The sequence below is a fragment of the Schistocerca serialis genome, chromosome 10, assembly GCF_023864345.2.
Source record: "Schistocerca serialis cubense isolate TAMUIC-IGC-003099 chromosome 10, iqSchSeri2.2, whole genome shotgun sequence".
NCBI classification, from domain to species: Eukaryota; Metazoa; Arthropoda; class Insecta; order Orthoptera; family Acrididae; genus Schistocerca; species Schistocerca serialis.
This window is the reverse complement of record NC_064647.1, coordinates 66681364-66699903: the sequence shown is the minus strand read 5'-3', so window position 1 is coordinate 66699903 and position 18540 is coordinate 66681364.

The window sequence follows — 18540 nt, the reverse complement described above, 5'->3', positions numbered from 1 at the left end:
GAGAATGACAGTCCTCTTGTACTTGAGTCGGCATTGTGCCTTTTGTATTATATTCGGATGCAATTTCGGTGTTTCATCGTCAATAAGAAGGTCCAAGGTATACAGTAAACCTGAAGTGAAGCATCGGAATCTAAAACTGGACTCACAGGAAAGGTTCAAATCATAGAAAGATAGAGTGACAGTCCTCTTGTACTTAAATCGGTATTGTGCCATTTGTATTAAATTCGGATGCAATTTCTGTATTTCATCGACAATAAGAAGGTGCAAGGTATACAGTAAACCTGAAGTGAAGCATCGGAATCTAAAACTGGAATCACAGGAGAGGTTGAAATCTTAGGAAGTGAGAGTGTCAGTCCTCTTGTACTTAAGTCGGCATTGTGCCTTTTGTATTAAATTCGGATACAATTTCTGTGTTTCATCGTCAATAAGAAGATGCAAGGTATACAGTAAACCTGAAGTGAAGCATCGGAATCTAAAACTGGACTCACAGGAAAGGTTCAAATCATAGAAAGAGAGTGTGACAGTCCTCTTTTACTTAAGTCGGCATTGTGCCTCTTGTATTAAATTCCGATGAAATTTCTGTGTTTCATCGTCAATAAGAAGGTCCTAGGCATACAGTAAACCTGAAGTGAAGCATCGGAATCTAAAACTGGACTCACAGGAGAGGTTCAAATCACAGAAAGGGACAGTGTCGGTTCTCTTGTACTTATGTCGGCATTGTGCCTTTTGTATTAAATTCGGATGCAAGTTCTGTGTTTCATTGTCAATAAGAAGGTGCAAGGTATACAGTAAACCTGAAGTGAAGCATCGGAAACTAAAACTGGAATCACAGGAGAGGTTCAAATCATAGAAAGTGAGAGTGTCAGTCCTCTTGTACTTATGTCAGCATTGTGCCTTTTGAATTTAATTCCGATGCAATTTCTGTGTGTCATCGTCAATAAGAAGGTCCAAGGGATACAGTAAACCTGAAGTGAAGCATCTGAATCTAAAACTGGACTCACAGGAGAGGTTCAAATCATAGAAAGGGAGAGTGTCAGTCCTCTTGTACATTAGTCGGCATTGTGCCTTTTGTATTAAAGTCGGATGCAATTTCTGTGTTTCATCGTCAAAAAGAAGGTGCAAGGTATACAGTAAACCTGAAGTGAAGCATCGGAATCTAAAACTGGAATCACAGCAGAAGTTCAAATCATAGAAAGTGAGAGTGTCAGTCCTCTTGTAGTTAAGTCGGCATTGTGCCTTTTGAATTTAATTCCGATGCAATTTCTGTGTTTCACTGTCAATAAGAAGGTCCAAGGGATACAGTAAACCTGAAGTGAAGCATCGGAATCTAAAACTGGACTCACAGGAGAGGTTCAAATCATAGAAAGTGAGAGTGTCAGTCCTCTTGTACTTAAGTCGGCATTGTGCCTTTTATATTAAATTCCGGTGCAATTTCTGTGTTTCATCTTGAATAAGAAGGTGCAAGGTATACAGTAAACCTGAAGTGAAGCATCGGAATCTAAAACTGGACTCACAGGAGTGGTTCAAATCATAGAAAGGGCGAGTGTCAGTCCTCTTGTACTTAAGTCGGCATTGTGCCTTTTGTATTGAATTCCGATGCAATTTCTGTGTTTCATCTTGAATCAGAAGGTGCAAGGTATACAGTAAACCTGAAGTGAAGCATCGGAATCTAAAACTGGACTCACAGGAGAGGTTCAAATCATAGAAAGAGAGAATGACAGTCCTCTTGTACTTAAGTCGGCATTGTGCCTTTTGTATTAAATTCGGATGCAATTTCTGTGTTTCATCGTCAATTATAAGGTCCAAGGTATACAGTAAACCTGAAGTGAGGCATCGGAATCTAAAACTGGACTCACAAGAGAGGTTCAAATCATAGAAAGAGAGAATGACAGTCCTCTTGTACTTGAGTCGGCATTGTGCCTTTTGTATTATATTCGGATGCAATTTCGGTGTTTCATCGTCAATAAGAAGGTCCAAGGTATACAGTAAACCTGAAGTGAAGCATCGGAATCTAAAACTGGACTCACAGGAAAGGTTCAAATCATAGAAAGATAGAGTGACAGTCCTCTTGTACTTAAATCGGTATTGTGCCATTTGTATTAAATTCGGATGCAATTTCTGTATTTCATCGACAATAAGAAGGTGCAAGGTATACAGTAAACCTGAAGTGAAGCATCGGAATCTAAAACTGGAATCACAGGAGAGGTTGAAATCTTAGGAAGTGAGAGTGTCAGTCCTCTTGTACTTAAGTCGGCATTGTGCCTTTTGTATTAAATTCGTATACAATTTCTGTGTTTCATCGTCAATAAGAAGATGCAAGGTATACAGTAAACCTGAAGTGAAGCATCGGAATCTAAAACTGGACTCACAGGAAAGGTTCAAATCATAGAAAGAGAGTGTGACAGTCCTCTTTTACTTAAGTCGGCATTGTGCCTCTTGTATTAAATTCCGATTAAATTTCTGTGTTTCATCGTCAATAAGAAGGTCCTAGGCATACAGTAAACCTGAAGTGAAGCATCGGAATCTAAAACTGGACTCACAGGAGAGGTTCAAATCACAGAAAGGGACAGTGTCGGTTCTCTTGTACTTAAGTCGGCATTGTGCCTTTTGTATTAAATTCGGATGCAAGTTCTGTGTTTCATTGTCAATAAGAAGGTGCAAGGTATACAGTAAACCTGAAGTGAAGCATCGGAAACTAAAACTGGAATCACAGGAGAGGTTCAAATCATAGAAAGTGAGAGTGTCAGTCCTCTTGTACTTATGTCAGCATTGTGCCTTTTGAATTTAATTCCGATGCAATTTCTGTGTGTCATCGTCAATAAGAAGGTCCAAGGGATACAGTAAACCTGAAGTGAAGCATCGGAATCTAAAACTGGACTCACAGGAGAGGTTCAAATCATAGAAAGGGAGAGTGTCAGTCCTCTTGTACATTAGTCGGCATTGTGCCTTTTGTATTAAAGTTGGATGCAATTTCTGTGTTTCATCGTCAAAAAGAAGGTGCAAGGTATACAGTAAACCTGAAGTGAAGCATCGGAATCTAAAACTGGAATCACAGCAGAAGTTCAAATCATAGAAAGTGAGAGTGTCAGTCCTCTTGTAGTTAAGTCGGCATTGTGCCTTTTGAATTTAATTCCGATGCAATTTCTGTGTTTCACTGTCAATAAGAAGGTCCAAGGGATACAGTAAACCTGAAGTGAAGCATCGGAATCTAAAACTGGACTCACAGGAGAGGTTCAAATCATAGAAAGTGAGAGTGTCAGTCCTCTTGTACTTAAGTCGGCATTGTGCCTTTTATATTAAATTCCGGTGCAATTTCTGTGTTTCATCTTGAATAAGAAGGTGCAAGGTATACAGTAAACCTGAAGTGAAGCATCGGAATCTACAACTGGACTCACAGGAGAGGTTCAAATCATAGAAAGAGAGAATGACAGTCCTCTTGTACTTAAGTCGGCATTGTGCCTTTTGTATTAAATTCGGATGCAATTTCTGTGTTTCATCGTCAATTATAAGGTCCAAGGTATACAGTAAACCTGAAGTGAGGCATCGGAATCTAAAACTGGACTCACAAGAGAGGTTCAAATCATAGAAAGAGAGAATGACAGTCCTCTTGTACTTGAGTCGGCATTGTGCCTTTTGTATTATATTCGGATGCAATTTCGGTGTTTCATCGTCAATAAGAAGGTCCAAGGTATACAGTAAACCTGAAGTGAAGCATCGGAATCTAAAACTGGACTCACAGGAAAGGTTCAAATCATAGAAAGATAGAGTGACAGTCCTCTTGTACTTAAATCGGTATTGTGCCATTTGTATTAAATTCGGATGCAATTTCTGTATTTCATCGACAATAAGAAGGTGCAAGGTATACAGTAAACCTGAAGTGAAGCATCGGAATCTAAAACTGGAATCACAGGAGAGGTTGAAATCTTAGGAAGTGAGAGTGTCAGTCCTCTTGTACTTAAGTCGGCATTGTGCCTTTTGTATTAAATTCGGATACAATTTCTGTGTTTCATCGTCAATAAGAAGATGCAAGGTATACAGTAAACCTGAAGTGAAGCATCGGAATCTAAAACTGGACTCACAGGAAAGGTTCAAATCATAGAAAGAGAGTGTGACAGTCCTCTTTTACTTAAGTCGGCATTGTGCCTCTTGTATTAAATTCCGATGAAATTTCTGTGTTTCATCGTCAATAAGAAGGTCCTAGGCATACAGTAAACCTGAAGTGAAGCATCGGAATCTAAAACTGGACTCACAGGAGAGGTTCAAATCACAGAAAGGGACAGTGTCGGTTCTCTTGTACTTAAGTCGGCATTGTGCCTTTTGTATTAAATTCGAATGCAAGTTCTGTGTTTCATTGTCAATAAGAAGGTGCAAGGTATACAGTAAACCTGAAGTGAAGCATCGGAAACTAAAACTGGAATCACAGGAGAGGTTCAAATCATAGAAAGTGAGAGTGTCAGTCCTCTTGTACTTATGTCAGCATTGTGCCTTTTGAATTTAATTCCGATGCAATATCTGTGTGTCATCGTCAATAAGAAGGTCCAAGGGATACAGTAAAGCTGAAGTGAAGCATCGGAATCTAATACTGGACTCACAGGAGAGGTTCAAATCATAGAAAGGGAGAGTGTCAGTCCTCTTGTACATTAGTCGGCATTGTGCCTTTTGTATTAAAGTCGGATGCAATTTCTGTGTTTCATCGTCAATAAGAAGGTGCAAGGTATACAGTAAACCTGAAGTGAAGCATCGGAATCTAAAACTGGAATCACAGCAGAAGTTCAAATCATAGAAAGTGAGAGTGTCAGTCCTCTTGTAGTTAAGTAGGCATTGTGCCTTTTGAATTTAATTCCGATGCAATTTCTGTGTTTCACTGTCAATAAGAAGGTCCAAGGGATACAGTAAACCTGAAGTGAATCATCGGAATCTAAAACTGGATTCACAGGAGAGGTTCAAATCATAGAAAGTGAGAGTGTCAGTCCTCTTGTACTTAAGTCGGCATTGTGCCTTTTATATTAAATTCCGATGCAATTTCTGTGTTTCATCTTGAATAAGAAGGTGCAAGGTATACAGTAAACCTGAAGTGAAGCATCGGAATCTATAACTGGACTCACAGGAGAGGTTCAAATCATAGAAAGGGCGAGTGTCAGTCCTCTTGTACTTAAGTCGGCATTGTGCCTTTTGTATTAAATTCCGATGCAATTTCTGTGTTTCATCTTGAATCAGAAGGTGCAAGGTATACAGTAAACCTGAAGTGAAGCATCGGAATCTAAAACTGGACTCACAGGAGAGGTTCAAATCATAGAAAGAGAGAATGACAGTCCTCTTGTACTTAAGTCGGCATTGTGCCTTTTGTATTAAATTCGGATGCAATTTCTGTGTTTCATCGTCAATTATAAGGTCCAAGGTATACAGTAAACCTGAAGTGAGGCATCGGAATCTAAAACTGGACTCACAAGAGAGGTTCAAACCATAGAAAGAGAGAATGACAGTCCTCTTGTACTTAAGTCGGCATTGTGCCTTTTGTATTATATTCGGATGCAATTTCGGTGTTTCATCGTCAATAAGAAGGTCCAAGGTATACAGTAAACCTGAAGTGAAGCATCGGAATCTAAAACTGGACTCACAGGAAAGGTTCAAATCATAGAAAGATAGAGTGACAGTCCTCTTGTACTTAAATCGGCATTGTGCCTTTTGTATTAAATTCGGATGCAATTTCTGTATTTCATCGACAATAAGAAGGTGCAAGGTATACAGTAAACCTGAAGTGAAGCATCGGAATTTAAAACTGGACTCACAGGAGCGGTTCAAATCATAGAAAGGGAGAGCGTAAGTCGTCGTGTATTTAAGTCGGCATTGTGCCTTTTGTATTAAATTCGGATGCAATTTCTGTGTTTCATCGTCAATAAGAAGGTCCAAGTTATACAGTAAACCTGAAGTGAAGCATCGGAATCTAAAACTGGACTCACAGGAGAGGTTCAAATCATAGAAATGGAGAGTGACAGACCTTTTTTACTTAGGTCGGCATTCTGCCTTTTGTATTAAATTCCGATGAAGTTTCTGTGTTTCATCGTCCATAAGTAGGTGTAAGGTATACAGTAAACCTGAAGTGAAGCATCGGAATCTAAAACTGCACTCACAGGAGAGGTTGAAATCTTAGAAAGTGAGAGTGTCAGCCCTCTTGTACTTAAGTCGGCATTGTGCCTTTTATATTAAATTCGGATGCAATTTCTGTGTTTCATCGTCAATAAGAAGATGCAAGGTATACAGTAAACCTGAAGTGAAGCATCGGAATCTAAAACTGGACTCACAGGAAAGGTTCAAATCATAGAAAGGGAGAGTGACAGTCCTGGTTTACTTAAGTCGGCATTGTGCCTTTTGTATTAAATTCCGATGAAATTTCTGTGTTTCATCGTCAATAAGAAGGTCCTAGGCATACAGTAAACCTGAAGTGAAGCATCGGAATCTAAAACTGGACTCACAGGAGAAGTTCAAATCATAGAAAGGGACAGTGTCAGTTCTCTTGTACTTAAGTCGGCATTGTGCCTTTTGTATTAAATTCGGATGCAATTTCTGTGTTTCATTGTCAATAAGAAGGTGCAAGGTATACAGTAAACCTGATGTGAAGCATCGGAAACTAAAACTTGACTCACAGGAGAGGTTCAAATCATAGAAAGTGAGAGTGTCAGTCCTCTTGTACTTAAGTCAGCATTGTGCCTTTTGAATTTAATTCCCATGCAATTTCTGTGTGTCATCGTCAATAAGAAGGTCCAAGGGATACAGTAAACCTGAAGCGAAGCATCGGAATCTAAAACTGGACTCACAGGAGAGGTGCAAATCATAGAAAGTGAGAGTGTCTGTCCTCTTTTACTAAAGTCGGCATTGTGCCTTTTGTATTAAATTCCGATGAAATTTCTGTGTTTCATCGTCAATAAGAAGGTCCAAGGGATACAGTAAACCTGAAGTGAAGCATCGGAATCTAAAACTGGATTCACAGGAGAGGTTCAAATCATAGAAAGGGAGAGTGTCAGTCCTCTTGTACTTAAGTCGGCATTGTGCCTTTTGTATTAATTTCGGATGCAGTTTCTGTATTACATCGTCAATAAGAAGGTCCAAGGGATACAGTAAACCTGAAGTGAAGCATCGGAATTTTAAAACTGGACTCACAGGAGCGGTTCAAATCATAGAAAGGGAGAGCATAAGTCGTCTTGTACTTAAGTCGGCATTGTGCCTTTTGTATTAAATTCGGATGCAATTTCGGTGTTCATCGTCAATAAGAATGGGCAAAGTATTCAGTAAACCTGAAGTGAAGCATCGGAATCTAAAACTGGAGTCACAGGAGAGGTTCAAGTCATAGAAAGGGAGAGTGTCAGTCCTCTTGTACTTAAGTCGGCATTGTGCCTTTTGTATTAAATTCGGATGCAATTTCTGTGTTTCATCGACAATAAGAAGGTGCAAGGTATACAGTTAATCTGAAGTGAAGCATCGGAATTTTAAAACTGGACTCACAGGAGCGGTTCAAATCATAGAAAGGGAGAGCATAAGTCGTCTTGTACTTAAGTCGGCATTGTGCCTTTTGTATTAAATTCGGATGCAATTTCTGTGTTTCATCGTCAATAAGAAGGTCCAAGGTATACAGTAAACCTGAAGTGAAGCATCTGAATCTAAAACTGGACTCACAGGAGAGGTTCAAATCATTGAAAGGGAGAGTGACAGACCTCTTTTACTTAGGTCGGCATTGTGCCTTTTGTATTAAGTTCCGATGAAATTTCTGTGCTTCATCGTTAATAAGAAGGTGCAAGGTATACAGTAAACCTGAAGTGAAGCATCGGAAACTAAAACTGGAATCACAGGAGAGGTTGAAATCTTAGAAAGTGGGAATGTCAGTCCTCTTGTACTTAAGTCGGCATTGTGCCTTTTGTATTAAATTCGGATGCAATTTCTGTGTTTCATCGTCAATAAGAAGATGCAAGGTATACAGTAAACCTGAAGTGAAACATCGGAATCTGAAACTGGACTCACAGGAAAGGTTCAAATCATAGAAAGAGAGAGTGACAGTCCTCTTTTACTTAAGTCGGCATTGTGCCTTTTGTATTAAATTCCGATGAAATTCTGTGCTTCATCGTCAATAAGAAGGTCCTAGACATACAGTAGACCTGAAGTGAAGCATCGGAATCTAAAACTGGACTCACAGGAGAGGTTCAAATCACAGAGAGGGACAGTGTCGGTTCTCTTGTTCTTAAGTCGGCATTGTGCCTTTTGTATTAAATTCGGATGCAAGTTCTGTGTTTCATTGTCAATAAGAAGGTGCAAGGTATACAGTAAACCTGAAGTGAAGCATCGGAAACTAAAACTGGATTCACAGGAGAGGTTCAAATCATAGAAAGTGAGAGTGTCAGTCCTCTTGTACTTATGTCAGCATTCTGCCTTTTGAATTTAATTCCGATGCAATTTCTGTGTGTCATCGTCAATAAGAAGGTCCAAGGGATACAGTAAACCTGAAGTGAAGCATCGGAATCTAAAACTGGACTCACAGGAGAGGTTCAAATCATAGAAACTGAGAGTGTCAGTCCTCTTTTACTTAAGTCGGCATTATGCCTTTTGTATTAAATTCCGATGAAATTTCTGTGTTTCATCGTCAATAAGAAGGTCCAAGGGATACCGTAAACCTGAAGTGAAGCATCGGAATCTAAAACTGGACTCACAGGAGAGGTTCAAATCATAGAAAGGGAGAGTGTCAGTCCTCTTGTACATTAGTCGGCATTGTGCCTTTTGTATTAAATTCGGATGCAATTTCTGTGTTTCATCGTCAATAAGAAGGTGCAAGGTATACAGTATACCTGATGTGAAGCATCGGAATCTAAAACTGGAATCACAGGAGAAGTTCAAATCATCGAAAGTGAGAGTGTCAGTCCTCTTGTACTTAAGTCGGCATTGTGCCTTTTGATTTTAATTCCGATGCATTTTCGGTGTTTCACTGTCAATAAGAAGGTCCAAGGGATACAGTAAATCTGAAGTGAATCATCGGAATCTAAAACTGGACTCACAGGAGAGGTTCAAATCATAGAAAGTGAGAGTGTCAGTCCTCTTGTACTTAAGTCGGCATTGTGCCTTTTATATTAAATTCCGATGCAATTTCTGTGTTTCATCTTGAATAAGAAGGTGCAAGATATACAGCAAACCTGAAGTGAAGCATCGGAATCTAAAACTGGACTCACAGGAGAGGTTCAAATCATAGAAAGGGAGAGTGTCAGTCCTCTTGTACTTAAGTCGGCATTGTGCCTTTTGTATTAAATTCCGATGCAATTTCTGTGTTTCATCTTGAATCAGAAGGTGCAAGGTATACAGTAAACCTGAAGTGAAGCATCGGAATCTAAAACTGGACTCACAGGAGAGGTTCAAATCATAGAAAGAGAGAATGACAGTCCTCTTGTACTTAAGTCGGCATTGTGCCTTTTGTATTAAATTCGGATGCAATTTCTGTGTTTCATCGTCAATTAGAAGGTCCAAGGTATACAGTAAACCTGAAGTGAGGCATCGGAATCTAAAACTGGACTCACAAGAGAGGTTCAAATCATAGAAAGAGAGAATGACAGTCCTCTTGTACTTAAGTCGGCATTGTGCCTTTTGTATTAAATTCGGATGCAATTTCGGTGTTTCATCGTCAATAAGAAGGTCCAAGGTATACAGTAAACCTGAAGTGAAGCATCGGAATCTAAAACTGGACTCACAGGAAAGGTTCAAATCATAGAAAGATAGAGTGACAGTCCTCTTGTACTTAAGTCGGCATTGTGCCTATAGTATTAAATTCGGATGCAATTTCTGTGTTTCATCGTCAATATGAAAGTGCAAGGTATACAGTAAACCTGAAGTGAAGCATCGGAATCTAAAACTGGACTCACAGGAGAGGTTCAAATCATAGAAAGAGAGAGCGTCAGTCCTCTTGTACTTAAGTCGGCATTGTGCCTTTTGTATTAAATCCGATGAAATTTCTGTGTTTCATCGTCCATAAGAAGGTGCAATGTATCCAGTAAACCCGAAGTGAAGCATCGGAATCTAAAACTAGACTCACAGGAGAGGTTCAAATCATAGAAAGAGAGAGCGTCAGTCCTCTTGTACATAAGTCGGCATTGTGCCTTTTGTATTAAATTCCGATGAAATTTCTGTGTTTCATCGTCAATAAGAAGTTGCAAGGTATACAGCAAACCTGAAGTGAAGCATCGGAATCTAAAACTGGACTCACAGAAGAGGTTCAAATCATAGAAAGTGAGAGTGTCAGTCCTCTTGTACTTAAGTCGGCATTGTACATTTTGTATAAAATTCTGATGCAATTTCTGTGTTTCATCGTTAATAAGAAGGTGCAAGGTATACAGAAAACCTGAAGTGAAGCATCGGAATCTAAAACTGGACTCATAGGAGAGGTTCAAATAATAGAAAGGGAGAGTGTCAGTCCTCTTGTACTTAAGTCTGCATTGTGCCTTGTGTATTAAATTCGGATGGAATTTCTGTGTTTCGTCGACAATAAGAAGGTGCAAGGTATACAGTAAACCTGAAGTGAAGCATCGGAATCTAAAACTGGTCTCACAGGAGAGGTTCAAATCATAGAAAGTGAGAGTGTCAGTCCTCTTTTACTTAAGTCGGCATTGTGCCTTTTGTATTAAATTCCGATGAAATTTCTGTGTTTCATCGTCAATAAGAAGGTGCAAGGTATACAGTAAACCTGAAGTGAAGCATCGGAATCTAAAACTGGAATTACAGGAGAAGTTCAAATCATAGAAAGTGAGAGTGTCAGTCCTCTTGTACTTAAGTCGGCATTGTGCCTTTTGAATTTAATTCCGATGCAATTTCTGTGTGTCACTGTCAATAAGAAGGTCCAAGGGATACAGTAAACCTGAAGTGAGGCATCGGAATCTAAAACTGGATTCACAGGAGAGGTTCAAACCATAGAAAATGAGAGTGTCAGTCCTCTTGTACTTAAGCCGGCATTGTGCCTTTTGTATTAATTTCGGATGCAATTTCTGTATTACATCGTCAATAAGAAGGATTAAGGGATACAGTAAACCTGAAGTGAAGCATCGGAATCTAAAACTGGACTCACAGGAGAGGTTCAAATCTTAGAAAGGGAGAGTGTCAGTCCTCTTGTACTTAAGTCGGCATTGTGCCTTTTGTATTAAATTCGGATGCAATTTCGGTGTTCATCGTCAATAAGAAGGGGCAAAGTATTCAGCAAACCTGAAGTGAAGCATCGGAAACTGAAACTGGAGTCACAGGAGAGGTTCAAATCACAGAAAGGGAGAGTGTCAGTCCTCTTGTACTTAAGTCGGCATTGTGCCTATAGTATTAAATTCGGATGCAATTTCTGTGTTTCATCGTCAATATGAAAGTGCAAGGTATACAGTAAACCTGAAGTGAAGCATCGGAATCTAAAACTGGACTCACAGGAGAGGTTCAACTCATAGAAAGGGAGAGTGACAGACCTTTTTTACTTAGATCGGCATTCTGCATTTTGTATTAAATTCCGATGAAGTTTCTGTGTTTCATCGTCAATAAGAAGGTGCAAGGTATACAGTAAACCTGAAGTGAAGCATCGGAATCTAAAACTGGACTCACAAGAGAGGTTGAAATCTTAGAAAGTGAGAGTGTCAGTCCTCTTGTACTTAAGTCGGCATTGTGCCTTTTATATTAAATTCGGATGCAATTTCTGTGTTTCATCGTCAATAAGAAGATGCAAGGTATACAGTAAACCTGAAGTGAAGCATCGGAATCTAAAACTGGACTCACAGGAAAGGTTCAAATCATAGAAAGAGAGAGTGACAGTCCTCCTTTACTTAAGTCGGCATTGTGCCTTTTGTATTAAATTCCGATGAAATTTCTGTGTTTCATCGTCAATAAGAAGGTCCTAGGCATACAGTAAACCTGAAGTGAAGCATCGGAAACTAAAACTGGACTCACAGGAGAGGTTCAATTTATAGAAAGTGAGAGTGTCAGTCCTCTTGTACTTAAGTCAGCATTGTGCCTTTTGAATTTAATTCCGATGCAATTTCTGTGTGTCATCGTCAATAAGAAGGTCCAAGGGATACAGTAAACCTGAAGTGAAGCATCGGAATCTCAAACTGGACTCACAGGAGAGGTGCAAATCATAGAAAGTGAGAGTGTCAGTCCTCTTTTACTTAAGTCGGCATTGTGCCTTTTGTATTAAATTCCGATGAAATTTCTGTGTTTCATCGTCAAGAAGAAGGTCCAAGGGATACAGTAAACCTGAAGTGAAGCATCGGAATCTAAAACTGGATTCACAGGAGAGGTTCAAATCATAGAAAGGGAGAGTGTCAGTCCTCTTGTACTTAAGTCGGCATTGTGCCTTTTGTATTAATTTCGGATGCAATTTCTGTATTACTTCGTCAATAAGAAGGTCCAAGGGATACAGTAAACCTGAAGTGAAGCATCGGAATCTAAAACTGGACTCACAGGAGAGGTTCAAATCATAGAAAGGGAGAGTGTCAGTCCTCTTGTCCTTAAGTCGGCATTGTGCCTTTTGTATTAAATTCGGATGCAATTTCGGTGTTTCATCGACAATAAGAAGGTGCAAGGTATACAGTTAACCTGAAGTGAAGCATCGGAATTTAAAACTGGACTCACAGGAGCGGTTCAAATCATAGAAAGGGAGAGCGTAAGTCGTCTTGTACTTAAGTCGGCATTGTGCCTTTTGTATTAAATTCGGATGCAATTTCTGTGTTTCATCGTCAATAAGAAGGTACAAGGTATACAGTAAACCTGAAGTGAAGCGTCGGAATCTAAAACTGGACTCACAGGAGAGGTTCAAATCATAGAAAGGGAGAGTGACAGACCTCTTTTACTTAGGTCGGCATTGTGCCTTTTGTATTAAATTCCGATGAAATTTCAGTGCTTCATCGTCAATAAGAAGGTGCAAGGTATACAGTAAACCTGAAGTGAAGCATCGGAATCTAAAAGTGGAATCACAGGAGAGGTTGAAATCTTAGAAAGTGAGAGTGTCAGTCCTCTTGTACTTAAGTCGGCATTGTGCCTTTTGTATTAAATTCGGATGCAATTTCTGTGTTTCATCGTCAATAAGAAGATGCAAGGTATACAGTAAACCTGAAGTGAAGCATCGGAATCTAAAAGTGGATTCACAGGAAAGGTTCAAATCATAGAAAGAGAGAGTGACAGTCCTCCTTTACTTAAGTCGGCATTGTGCCTTTTGTATTAAATTCCGATGAAATTTCTGTGTTTCATCGTCAATAAGAAGGTCCTAGGCATACAGTAAACCTGAAGTGAAGCATCGGAATCTAAAACTGAACTCACAGGAGAGGTTCAAATCATAGAAAGGGACAGTGTCAGTTCTCTTGTACTTAAGTCGGCATTGTGCCTTTTGTATTAAATTCGGATGCAATTTCTGTGTTTCATTGTCAATAAGAAGGTGCAAGGTATACAGTAAACCTGAAGTGAAGCATCGGAAACTAAAACTGGACTCACAGGAGAGGTTCAAATCATAGAAAATGAGAGTGTCAGTCCTCTTGTACTTAAGTCAGCATTGTGCCTTTTGAATTTAATTCCGATGCAATTTCTGTGTGTCATCGTCAATAAGAAGGTCGAAGGGATACAGTAAACCTGAAGTGAAGCATCGGAATCTAAAACTGAAATCACAGGAGAGGTTCAAATCATAGAAAGTGAGAGTGTCAGTCCTCTTGTACTTATGTCAGCATTGTGCCTTTTGAATTTAATTCCGATGCAATTTCTGTGTGTCATCGTCAATAAGAAGGTCCTAGGCATACAGTAAACCTGAAGTGAAGCATCGGAATCCAAAACTGGACTCACAGGAGAGTTTCAAATCATAGAAAGGGAGAGTGTCAGTCCTGTTGTACTTAAGTCGGCATTGTGCCTTTTGTATTAAATACCGATGCAATTTCTGGGTTTCATCTTGAATCAGAAGGTGCAAGGTATACAGTAAACCTGACGTGAAGCATCGGAATCTAAAACTGGACTCACAGGAGAGGTTCAAATCATAGAAAGAGAGAATGACAGTCCTCTTGTACTTATGTCGGCATTGTGCCTTTTGTATTAAAATCGGATGCAATTGCTGTGTTTCATCGTCAATTAGAAGGTCCAAGGTATACAGTAAACCTGAAGTGAGGCAGCGGAATCTAAAACTGGACTCACAAGAGAGGTTCAAATCATAGAAAATGAGAGTGTCAGTCCTCTTTTACTTAAGTCGGCATTGTGCCTTTTGTATTAAATTCCGATGAAATTTCTGTGTTTCATCGTCAATAAGGAGGTGCAAGGTATACAGTAAACCTGAAGTAAAGCATCGGAATCAAAAACTGGAATCACAGGAGAAGTTCAAATGATAGAAAGTGAGAGTGTCAGTCCTCTTGTACTTAAGTCGGCATTGTGCCTTTTGAATTTAATTCCGATGCAATTTCTGTGTTTCACTGTCAATAAGAAGGTCCAAGGGATACAGTAAACCTGAAGTGAAGCATCGGAATCTAAAACTGGATTCACAGGAGAGGTTCAAATCATAGAAAGGGAGAGTGTCAGTCCTCTTGTACTTAAGCCGGCATTGTGCCTTTTGTATTAATTTCGGATGCAATTTCTGTATTACATCGTCAATAAGAATGTCCAAGGGATACAGTAAACCTGAAGTGAAGCATCGGAATCTAAAACTGGACTCACAGGAGAGGTTCAAATCATAGAAAGTGAGAGTGTCAGTCCTCTTGTACTTAAGTCGGCATTGTGCCTTTTGTATTAAATTCGGATGCAATTTCGGTGTTTCATCGTCATTAAGAAGGTGCAAGGTATTCAGTAAACCTGAAGTGAAGCATCGGTATCTAAAACTGGACTCACAGGATAGGTCCAAATCATAGAAAGAGAGAGTGACAGACCTCTTTTACTTAGGTCGGCATTGTGCCTTTTGTATTAAATTCCGATGAAATTTCTGTGTTTCATCGTCATCAAGAAGGTGCAAGGAATACAGTAAACCTGAAGTGAAGCATCGGAATCTAAAACTGGACTCACAGGAGAGGTTGAAATCTTAGAAAGTGAGAGTGTCAGTCCTCTTGTACTTATGTCGGCATTGTGCCTTTTGTATTAAATTCGGATGCAATTTCTGTGTTTCATCGTCAATAAGAAGATGCAAGGTATACAGTAAACCTGAAGTGAAGCATCGGAATCTAAAACTGGACTCACAGGAAAGGTTCAAATCATAGAAAGGGAGAGTGTCATTCCTCTTGTACTTAAGTCGGTATTGTGCCTTTTGTATTAAATTCCGATGCAATTTCTGTGTTTCATCTTGAATCAGAAGGTGCAAGGTATACAGTAAACCTGAAGTGAAGCATCGGAATCTAATACCGGACTCACAGGAGAGGTTCAGATCATAGAAAGGGAGAGTGTCAGTCCTCTTGTACTTAAGTCGGCATTGTGCCTATTGTATTAAATTCGGATGCAATTTCGGTGTTCATCGTCAATAAGAAGGGGCAAAGTATTCAGTAAACCTGAAGTGAAGCATCGGAATCTAAAACTGGAGTCACAGGAGAGGTTCAAATCATAGAAAGGGAGCGTGCCAGTCCTCTTGTACTTAAGTCGGCATTGTGCCTTTTGTATTAAATTCGGATGCAATTTCTGTGTTTCATCGTCAATAAGAAGGTCCAAGGTATACAGTAAACCTGAAGTGAAGCATCAGAATATAAAACTGGACTCACAGGAGAGGTTGAAATCTTAGAAAGTGAGAGTGTCAGTCCTCTTTTCCTTAAGTCGGCATTTTGCATTTTGTATTAAATTCCGATGAAATTTCTGTGTTTCATCGTCAATAAGAAGGTCCTAGGCATACAGTAAACCTGAAGTGAAGCATCGGAATCCAAAACTGGACTCACAGGAGAGGTTCAAATCATAGAAAGGGAGAGTGTCAGTCCTCTTGTACTTAAGTCGGCATTGTGCCTTTTGTATTAAATTCCGATGCAATTTCTGGGTTTCATCTTGAATCTGAAGGTGCAAGGTATACAGTAAACCTGACGTGAAGCATCGGAATCTAAAACTGGACTCACAGGAGAGGTTCAAATCATAGAAAGAGAGAATGACAGTCCTCTTGTACTTAAGTCGGCATTGTGCCTTTTGTATTAAATTCGGATGCAATTTCTGTGTTTCATCGTCAATTAGAAGGTCCAAGGTATACAGTAAACCTGAAGTGAGGCATCGGAATCTAAAACGGGACTCACAAGAGAGGTTCAAATCATAGAAAGTGAGAGTGTCAGTCCTCTTTTACTTGAGTCGGCATTGTACCTTTTGTATTAAATTCCGATGAAATTTCTGTGTTTCATCGTCAATAAGAAGGTGCAAGGTATACAGTAAACCTGAAGTGAAGCATCGGAATCTAAAACTGGAATCACAGGAGAAGTTCAAATCATAGAAAGTGAGAGTGTCAGTCCTCTTGTACTTAAGTCGGCATTGTGCCTTTTGAATTTAATTCCGATGCAATTTCTGTGTTTCACTGTCAATAAGAAGGTCCAAGGGATACAGTAAACCTGAAGTGAAGCATCGGAATCTAAAACTGGATTCACAGGAGAGGTTCAAATCATAGAAAGGGAGAGTGTCAGTCCTCTTGTACTTAAGCCGGCATTGTGCCTTTTGTATTAATTTCGGAAGCAATTTCTGTATTACATCGTCAATAAGAAGGATCAAGGGATACAGTAAACCTGAAGTGAAGCATCGGAATCTAAAACTGGACTCACAGGAGAGGTTCAAATCATAGAAAGGGAGAGTGCCAGTACTCTTGTACTTATGTCGGCATTCTGCCTTTTGTATTAAATTCGGATGCAATTTCGGTGTTCATCGTCAATAAGAAGGGGCAAAGTATTCAGTAAACCTGAAGTGAAGCATCGGAATTTAAAACTGGACTCACAGGAGCGGTTCAAATCATAGAAAGGGAGAGCGTAAGTCGTCTTATACTTAAGTCGGCATTGTGCCATTTGTATTAAATTCGGATGTAATTTCTGTGTTTCATCGTCAATAAGAAGGTCCAAGGTATACAGTAAACCTGAAGTGAAGCATCGGAATCCAAAACTGGACTCACAGGAAAGGTTCAAATCATAGAAAGGGAGAGTGACAGACCTTTTTTACTTAGGTCGGCATTCTGTCTTTTGTATTAAATTCCGATGAAGTTTCTGTGTTTCATCGTCAATAAGAAGGTGCAAGGTATACAGTAAACCTGAAGTGAAGCATCGGAATCTAAAACTGGACTCACAGGAGAGGTTGAAATCTTAGAAAGTGAGAGTGTCAGTCCTCTTGTACTTAAGTCGGTATTGTGCCTTTTGTATTAAATTCCGATGCAATTTCTGTGTTTCATCTAGAATCAGAAGGTGCAAGGTATACAGTAAACCTGAAGTGAAGCATCGGAATCAAATACTGGACTCACAGGAGAGGTTCAAATCATAGAATGGGAGAGTGTCAGTCCTCTTGTACTTATGTCGGCATTGTGCCTATTGTATTAAATTCGGATGCAATTTTGGTGTTCTTCGTCAATAAGAAGGGCAAAGTATTCAGTAAACCTGAAGTGAAGCATCGGAATCTAAAACTGGAGTCACAGGAGAGGTTCAAATCATAGAAAGGGAGCGTGCCAGTCCTCTTGTACTTAAGTCGGCATTGTGCCTTTTGTATTAAATTCGGATGCAATTTCTGTATTTCATCGTCAATAAGAAGGATCAAGGTATACAGTAAACCTGAAGTGAAGCATCAGAATCTAAAACTGGACTCACAGGAGAGGTTCAAATCATAGAAAGGGAGAGTGACAGACCTCTTTTACTTAGGTCGGCATTGTGCCTTTTGTATTAAATTCCGATGAAATTTCTGTGTTTCATCGTCAGTAAGAAGGTACAAGGTATACAGTAAACCTGAAGTGAAGAATCGGAATCTAAAACTGGACTCACAGGAGTGGTTGAAATCTTAGAAAGTGTGAGTGTCAGTCCTCTTTTACTTAAGTCGGCATTGTGCATTTTGTATTAAATTCCGATGAAATTTCTGTGTTTCATCGTCAATAAGAAGGTCCTAGGCATACAGTAAACCTGAAGTGAAGCATCGGAATCCAAAACTGGACTCACAGGAGAGGTTCAAATCATAGAAAGGGACAGTGTCGGTTCTCTTGTACTTAAGACGGCATTGTGCCTTTTGTATTAAATTCGGATGCAATTTCTGTGTTTCATTGTCAATAAGAAGGTGCAAGGTATACAGTAAACCTGAAGTGAAGCATCGGAAACTAAAGCTGGAATCACAGAAGAGGTTCAAATCATGGAAAGTGAGAGTGTCAGTCCTCTTGTACTTAAGTCAGCATTGTGCCTTTTGTATTAATTTCGGATGCAATTTCGGTGTTTCATCGTCATTAAGAAGGTGCAAGGTATTCAGTAAACCTGAAGTGAAGCATCGGAATCTAAAACTGGACTCACAGGATAGGTCCAAGTCATAGAAAAAGAGAGTGACAGACCTCTTTTACTTAGGTCGGCATTGTGCCTTTTGTATTAAATTCCGATGAAATTTCTGTGTTTCATC